The following is an 8,394-nucleotide window of genomic DNA, read 5'->3' as shown; positions in this document are numbered from 1 at the left end:
CACTCTCTCTCTCTCTCTCTCTCTCTCTCTCTCTCTCTCTCTCTCTCTCTCTCTCGCGAAAGTGATATCAAAGCCTATTGGCTCAATAGGAACCATTCAATATTGGATGGGTGGTTGTATGAAAGATCTCCCAGAATTTCTCTGGGAAGTCCAGAGAAATTCCCAGAGAAGTTATAAAAATATTGGATGCCTTTTATGTTATAAAATCTTAATATTAGGAATCTTAAAAAAAATCCCCTAACTTTAACAAATTAATCAGCTTAGATACATATATATATATATATATCAGACTTTTGTGCTGAGTTGATATATTAATGTTTGGGTCAGGATAAGACATACAAGTTCGGGTTGCAACGAGTACTAGGGCGAGTGTAGACAACTCTCAGCACAACTCAGGGGGATGAACAATCTCACAAACTATCTGAACTCGCCCAAGTCAAACACCTAATTATATCTGGTTGGGGTTAAGAGTTGGTTGGTACCTTGCCTACTTTTTCTAATCTTCTCTTTTTGTTTTATTGATATCTCCTTTGGTTTAGCATCTATAAATATTAAAACAAATTTACTGACAATAAAAAGTAGGTAACTCCAATATGTAGTGGTTATTAACATTTTAATATCTACCAATGCCTTGTTTATTGGGGAGTTTCAACTACTACAATGTCACGCTTTCGAAATATCCACTTCTTGTGTTAGATTTTTTTCCCTTACAAAATGTAAGAAGGGAAATAAATAAAGGAAAGTTGTATCACACAATCGGTCAGACTCAATCTAAGCATCACACGTATTAGTTCGAATACTCAATTATTTACTCGTTGACAAATTATTTGTGTCTATTTTGAATTTGAACTATATTTCTAGTTGACAGAACTAACATATAGAACTTGTGAAAGTGCAGTTTGGCTGCACTTTGCTGTTGTTGTTTTCTTGAAGCTTGCTTTCGAGGACTCTGAAGAGGAGAAGAACGATCAACTAACTCATTTATGCTTTATATATATATATATATATATCAGTGGTTGGGGTATTAGTGGTGCAAACCTTTGGCACTTTTCACACTTCTTAACATAGGCTTCTGCATCTTTTTGCATGTAGGGCCACCAATACGCTTGGGTAATGGCCTTATGAGCAAGTGATCTGCCCCCAGCGTGGCTTCCGCATACTCCTTCATGTATTTCGTACAAAAAATCTTCAACTTGTGATGGATGTACACACCTTAAAAGGGGTCCAGTGAAGGATCTTTTGTAGAGATATCCCTCTGCTGTCAGACTGAATCTTGCCGACTTCAATCTGATCTTGTGTGCCTCTTTGTGATCATCTGGCAGTTTTCCTTTTTTCAAGAATGCTACTATCGCATCCATCCCGCTTGGTCCCATGTCCACACACATTGCTTCACACTCTGTGGTCAGTGGTTCGATGCTCGGGCCCAACAAGTAGTCAACCATTATTGTCCTTGCCTTTCCAGGTTGTATTGCACTAGCTAGGTTGGCCAGGGCATCAGCGTGACTGTTATCATCTCGGCTAACCTGCTGTAGTCAGCAATTCTGAAACAAGGCCACCAACCTGCTGACCTCCTTTGCATAGGCCGACATCCTTTCATCTCGGGCTGCAAACTCGCCCGTTGTCTAGTTGACTATGAGCTGGGAGTCACAAAAGACTATCACCTCATCTGCTTCAGCCGAGTTTTCCAGCTGTCTGTGTCAATTGTGTGTTATATAGGTTACAGAACACTCTCATCAGGCTTAATCCCCATTTCACAGTTCCCACAGATGGCTATTAACCTTGGGAGTCATAGAAGACTATAAGTTGGGAGTCACAGAAGACTATAAGCTGGGAGTCACAGAAAATATGCCCCTCCCAAGTTTTTCGACGAAAAACACTCTCACCGGCCACAAGGGGTACCCCAAGTTTGTAGAATGAGAGAGGACTTCAGTTTGGGTAAAGATAAGACTCTTAGAGAGTTTATTCCAATTTTACTTGGAGCCCAAGATTAGTAGTAATCCTAAGTCCGTTGAAGCTAGGCTTCTATTGGGACTAGGTTTGTGTTGGCTATAAAAGAGAGGCACCCCCATGGGTCTAAGGTACGCAATTTATATTCTGAATAGGGAGTTAAGCACTTTTACTATCTTTGAGAGATAACTGACTTGATCTTCGGAGTGCCCCCGGGTGGACGAACCACTGCAGGAATCTCTTCTTTCTATTGCAGGTCGTTCGGGCTTAATCTATTCTGCCGGTGCTCTCCTGCTAAGTACAAATTTGGCAGTGTGGTCGGAAATTGACACACACAATTTGGCGCTGTCTGTGGGAAAGAAAGGAGAATAGATGGCCAACAACGAACAGAGAGAGAAGGTTGGGGATGACACTCCTACTAGGAGTGGAAAACCTATTGACCTTGACGTCGAAGGAGACAACTACAATGAAGAGACTCATGATAAGAATCACAAAGGAAAGGACGTCGGTTAGGAGGGCAACGTACAGAAGAAATCAGACCGAAATGAGTACTATAACGAGGATAACCTCTAGGTATGGAAAGATAGATGCCAACGGAGGGACGAAGAGATGAAGAGGATAGCGAATAAATTGGCAGACCTGCAATCGGTTATCAATTTCATGATGCAAAACAACGTCATGTAGCCACCGTTCCCGCTATAGGACACACCGATTCCAGCGGCCAATGCCCAGAAGGAAGGGCAGAAAACAATCCCTGTAACCCTCCAACACACTAGGAGTGAAAAACACTCTCACCGGCCTTCAAGGCAAGTCAGGCGAGGAGAGTCGAGAAAGGAAGAATCTCGAAGGACACATCGCACCAAGGAAACAGACCCCAAAGAACATCGGCATGTTCAAAGGCAGGAGTTGTGCTTCGACGCAACTGATGGAGAAAGGTAGAAGAGGGCTCACAACGAAGCTGAGAGTAGTGCGCCTAAAAAGCTGAATTCAGGAGATAGCCGAGCTCTTGGGCGGACCAAAGAGGACTTGAGAGATTACCTTAGGAAGAAACAACAAAATGCCGAGGTGACTTCCCCTGTTAAGCCGAGAACACCATTCTCGGTGGAATTGGACAAATTTGAGGCCTCGAAAAGATTCAGTATGCCAAGGTTCCAGATATATGATGGTAAGTCGGACCCCAACTTTCACGTCGATTTATACTTGAACTCGATGGCATTGTACACTGGGAACGAGCCGCTGCTTTGCAAGGTGTTCCCTTCATCCTTTGGGGAAATCGCATCGGATTGGTTTCACAAACTATCGAAAAGAACTGTAAAGGCCTGGGAAGGCCTGGCCGAGATGTTCGTGGCCAGGTTCGTGACAAACGAACTACAGCCGTTAAGAGTAGACGCCTGATGGCTCTGAAAATTGGCAAGGACGAAAGCCTGAGAGCCTATGCCAAAAGGTATTATCAGGTATTCAACTGAATACCCGAGTGCAACCAAGAGGTGGCGGTCGTGTCTTTCAAAAACGGCCTAAAAGATGATTGTCCACTACGAAAGTCATTGGCAAAGACATTGCCAAAAAGCATGGAAGAGCTCATGACCAGAATTGAAAAATATGCCAGAGCCGAGGAAGACACGCCAGGGACTAAGGAGACAAAGCAAGAGAAAGGAAACGGCTTGCCGAAGCGAGGCCAAGGTAACAATGGATCCAACAAACAAGAGATAGGATTGAGGGCTACACAGGCAGCCACAACTATATTCCGAATTCCAATTCACAAAGTCATGGATAAAATCTGAACCCAGCCCTATTTCAGAGCACCAGTAAGGGTACCAGGAGAGTTTATGGGAAGAAGCCTTGGTAAGCATTGTGCTTACCACAATGAAGATGGGTACCTGACTCAGGGCTGCAGAGCCCTGAAAGCACACTTGGAAGACTTGGTAAGGCAAGGCCATTTAAGGGACCTTGTAGATGAAGCCAGGACAAAGGAAGAGCAGGCAAGACTGCCACAGGCACCAGCAGCTTCACCTCCCCCATCACAGTAACCGCAGGCAGGCGGACCTCAGGTAATTAATGTTATTCACTCCAAGGTCAACTAAAACGAAATACGGGAGGAGACCCAGAAGGTAAAGCACTTGCAGTATGTGTACCAGGTCCGGGAGAAAAGACCTCGGGCCGAGGAGTGCTAGGGACCAGTAGTGTCCTTTACTGAAGCAGACCATGAGATGGTGTAGCATCCACATAACGATGCCTTGGTAGTATCCCTCTAGGTTGGGAAGCACCAAGTAAAGCGCATCCTAATTGACCAAGGCAGCTCTTGTGACATCATGTATGTCAAGTGTTACAAGGAGCCTGGTGTAGACACCCCATTTTTGACCGACCTTAAGACTCAGACGTCACCGATTGAGCGCTTGGTGATGTTGCACAATGTGCTCGTTCAGAAGTTTCAGAGTCGCGGCCGTGAGCTCTGCCTCCGGACTTCCGAACCCTCTTTTGTACTTTGCCTCGGTTTGCGAACCAGGCTTGGTTTTCTTTGTTTCTTTTCCTGAGGGAAGGGAGAGGTCCCGTAGACCATCTCTCAATGTCCGTAGGCTACATTTGGTGGCCGTAGGCCATTTTTCCCATTTCGGAGTCTGGTTTCCGGTTTTTCGGAGCCGTCAGGCCATGTGCCTCGGTTCGGGACCGCTTAACCATCTCCTATTGCTCCGATTTTTGGCATACTTCCTATTTTCTCCCTTTTGAGGGACACTGGGGTCTGAGAAACCCACTTCGTGGCCGAACGCCACTTTCGGTGCTTAACAGCCCATTTTCGGGACCCCGAACTGCGTGTTTTGGCCCCGGAACTTTCATTTTGCAACAGTTTTCGTTCATTTTTGGCAGGTACCTCTGTTTTATCGCCAGGAAGGTCACTGAAGGGTGGGAGGCCAGCAATTGTTGCAGCAACCAGTTATACATCCTCCGATGCCCTCCGGCGCCCGTTTTTCGCACTTCCGGGCTAATGTTGAATACCTTGGACCCATTTTCTCCAACTTTGAACCACATATTTGTGATGTACACACTTGGGAGGACCCTAAAAGTTGGTGGCCGGCCAGTAATGCTGCTTGACCCTTTTGACCCCTCCTTCCGGGCTAATGTTGAACCCCTTGGGCCCATTTTCTCGAACTTTAAACCACATATTTGTGATGTACACACTTGGGAGGACCCTAAAAGTTGGTGGCCGGCCAGTAATGCTATTTGACCCTTTTGACCCCCTCTTTCCGAGCTAATGTTGAACCCCTTGGGCCCACTTTCTTGGACTTTTAACCACATGGTTGTGTTGTACACACATAGGAGGGCACCATCAGTTGGTGGCCGGCCAGAAAATCTGATTGACCCTTTTGACCCCTAGCCGACCGGCTAGGGGGTGTGGCCGGCCGGCCACCTGGAGCAAAAGTAACTGACCGGCCGAGATCTTGGCACTGTGCACTTTACAGCTGTGGGGCAATATCCCCCAAAAAAGATCTTTATCCGGGGGATATTTTGTGGGGGAAAGTTACTCTCCTTTTCCCCCACCTTTACACCCCCTTGTTGGCCTATATAGCAAGCAAGACATATCCTTTGTTGGGGTTAGAAAACTTCATCTTCAAGCTTCCATACACAACTCCATTTCTATACCTCTCATTTCCTTGAAAAAACCTTAAGTCCTTAAGCACCATTTCTTCTACACCACCAAGCTCTACCACCATCACCTCATTTCCAGCAACAAGGAAGGTTTCTCAAAGGCCAAAGAAGCTGCAAATTGATCCAAGAAGCAACAAAAGTCTTAGTCTTCAAGGGTGAGTAACCTTTCTCTTCTTTTGACCCTTTTTCTCGATCCATTTGTAAGCCCCACTTGCTTTTTGTTTCAAGCTCCGGCCCTAACTGAGAAGGGCCCTCTTTTGAGCTCATATTCACTTTTCATTAAGGGCTCAACCCTGTTTGAGCCCTCCATGATACACTTGCTTCATTGATCCTCTTATATGTCATGATTTTGCATGCTATTTTTTAGCCCGTGAGTAATCTGTTTTTGAGCATGTTTTAAACTGATATTAGGCTCATTTTGAGCCCCTCTTCAACATTGAAGAAGGGCTCAACACCATTTGGGACTTCCATGTTGTACCTACCTTTATACTCCTCTTTTCTTCTCCATTCTTGCATGCAATGGCAGCCTACCATGCTTTTGTTTTTGGCCATTTTATAGTTCTGAAAAAGTGCTTATTTTGGTCCATTCTTCATGTTCCATTTAGGTCCTTTCATGGTTTGGGACCTCCTTATGCCACTTCATGTTATATCTCTCTTTTATTCCCCATTCTTGCATGTTTAGTTCGCCTACCATGCTTTTGTTTTTGGCCATTTTACAGTTCTGGAAATAGTCTTATTTTGGCCCATTCTACATGTTTTATTAAGGGTCTTTGGCTGTTTGGTGATTATTTTGCATATCTCATGTTATAGCCACTTTTGAGCCTCATTTTGCATCACATTTTTATCATGTTTGTATACTGATTTTGAGGCTTCCATATACTGTAAATATTCATATTTTTGGTCCCTCTTCAGTGTTGTAGAAGGAATTTTTTCAGTTTGGGTTTTGCTTATATCACTTGCTTCATTACCCCTCTCTTGGCCCCTATTCTTGCATGCCATTTTTGCCATACCTATGCTTGCTGTTTGGCCATGTTTATAACTGTGAAAGTGCCTTTTTTGGGACTGTCTAGCTTCTGTCTTTGCATTGCATGTCCATGTTGTGCATGTTTGGCATGGCTATAGGCCATTTCGGGTGCCTAAATTCACATTTCGGGACAATTCCATGCATTTCATGTCATTTCGCCTCATTTCGGGACTGTTTTCCCCCATATTTTAGTGCTGAAATTCCATTAGAATGATTGCTATCCATTTCATGTCATTTCATCACATTTTATCATCGCCTCGGTTTGCGTGCCCGTGTGCACGCATTTCGAGGCACTTCATTTTTATCCGCCGGCATCCTATGTGAGTGTGGCTGAGGCTCACTCATGTTGGTATAAGCCCATTTGTCATTTCCATGTCATTTCATCACATTTTATCATCGTCTCGGTTTGCGTGCCCGTGTGCACGCATTTCGAGGCACTTCATTTTTATCCGCCGGCATCCTATGTGAGTGTGGCTGAGGCTCACTCATGTTGGTATAAGCCCATTTGTCATTTCCATGTCATTTCATCACATTTTTATCATCGCCTCGGTTTGCGTGCCCGTGTGCATGCATTTCGAGGCACTTCATTTTTATCCGCCGGCATCCTATGTGAGTGTGGCTGAGGCTCGCTCATGTTGGTATAAGCCCATTTGTCATTTCCATGTCATTTCATCACATTTTATCATCGCCTCGGTTTGCGTGCCCGTGTGCACGCATTTTGAGGCACTTCATTTTTATCCGCCGGCATCCTATGTGAGTGTGGCTGAGGCTCGCTCATGTTGGTATAAGCCCATTTGTCATTTTCATGTCATTTCATCACATCTTATCATCGCCTCGGTTTGCGTGCCCGTGTGCACGCATTTTGAGGCACTTCATTTTTATCCGCCGGCATCCGACGTGAGTGTGGCTGAGGCTCACTCATGTTGGTATAAGCCCATTTGTCATTTCCATGTCATTTCATCGCATTCCGTTATCGCCTCGATTTGCGTGCCCGTGTGCACGCATTTCGAGGCACTTCATTTTTATCCGCCGGCATCCTGTGTGAGTGTGGTTGAGGCTCACTCATGTTGGTATAAGCCCATATCATGTTTTCATGTCATTTGCATTGCATATGCCATTGTCTCGGTTTGCGTGCCCGTATGCACGCATTTCGAGGCACTTCATTTTCATCAACCAGCTTCTTATGTGAGTGTGGCTGAGGCCCTCTTATGTTAGTATAAGTCCATGTTACCTTTCCCATGCCATTTTAGTCACTTGCATTGCATTCTGTCATTTTCTCGGTTTGCGTGCCCGTGTGCACGCATTTCGAGGCATATCATTTCCATAGCATAGTACATACTAGGTTGTATCTTAGATTGCATTCTGTCATTTTCTCGATTTGCGTGCCCGTGTGCACGCATTTCGAGGCATCTCATTTTCATAGCATTGTGTATGTTAGGATTGCATCTTAGTTGCATTTCATGCATGTCATGCATATTGCATCGTGTCCGGAATAGGAGTTAGCCCGGGCACGGGAAACGAGGTACATTTCGTACTCCGAGTGACGGAATGTGTCTCAATCCCCCAGTCACCGACACTCCGGATTATCCATGATGGAGTTAGGTTTTAGCTGTAGTTTCATGTGCATTCATCCTATATTGAGTTGTGCATTTCGACTCCTCGGCCATCATGCCTCGGTATGCGTGATTGGTGGCACGAGGATCGAGACATGTATATATCTGTGCAAATACATTGCTATGCCCCTTTCCTGCTCTCTGTTGCAGCAAAACGAAGAATCAGCA

Source organism: Camellia sinensis, chromosome 4 (genome assembly GCF_055761805.1).
Source record: "Camellia sinensis isolate YWXY chromosome 4, ASM5576180v1, whole genome shotgun sequence".
NCBI classification, from domain to species: domain Eukaryota; kingdom Viridiplantae; phylum Streptophyta; class Magnoliopsida; order Ericales; family Theaceae; genus Camellia; species Camellia sinensis.
The sequence above is the reverse complement of the archived record's forward strand: the minus strand, read 5'-3'. Positions refer to the sequence as shown.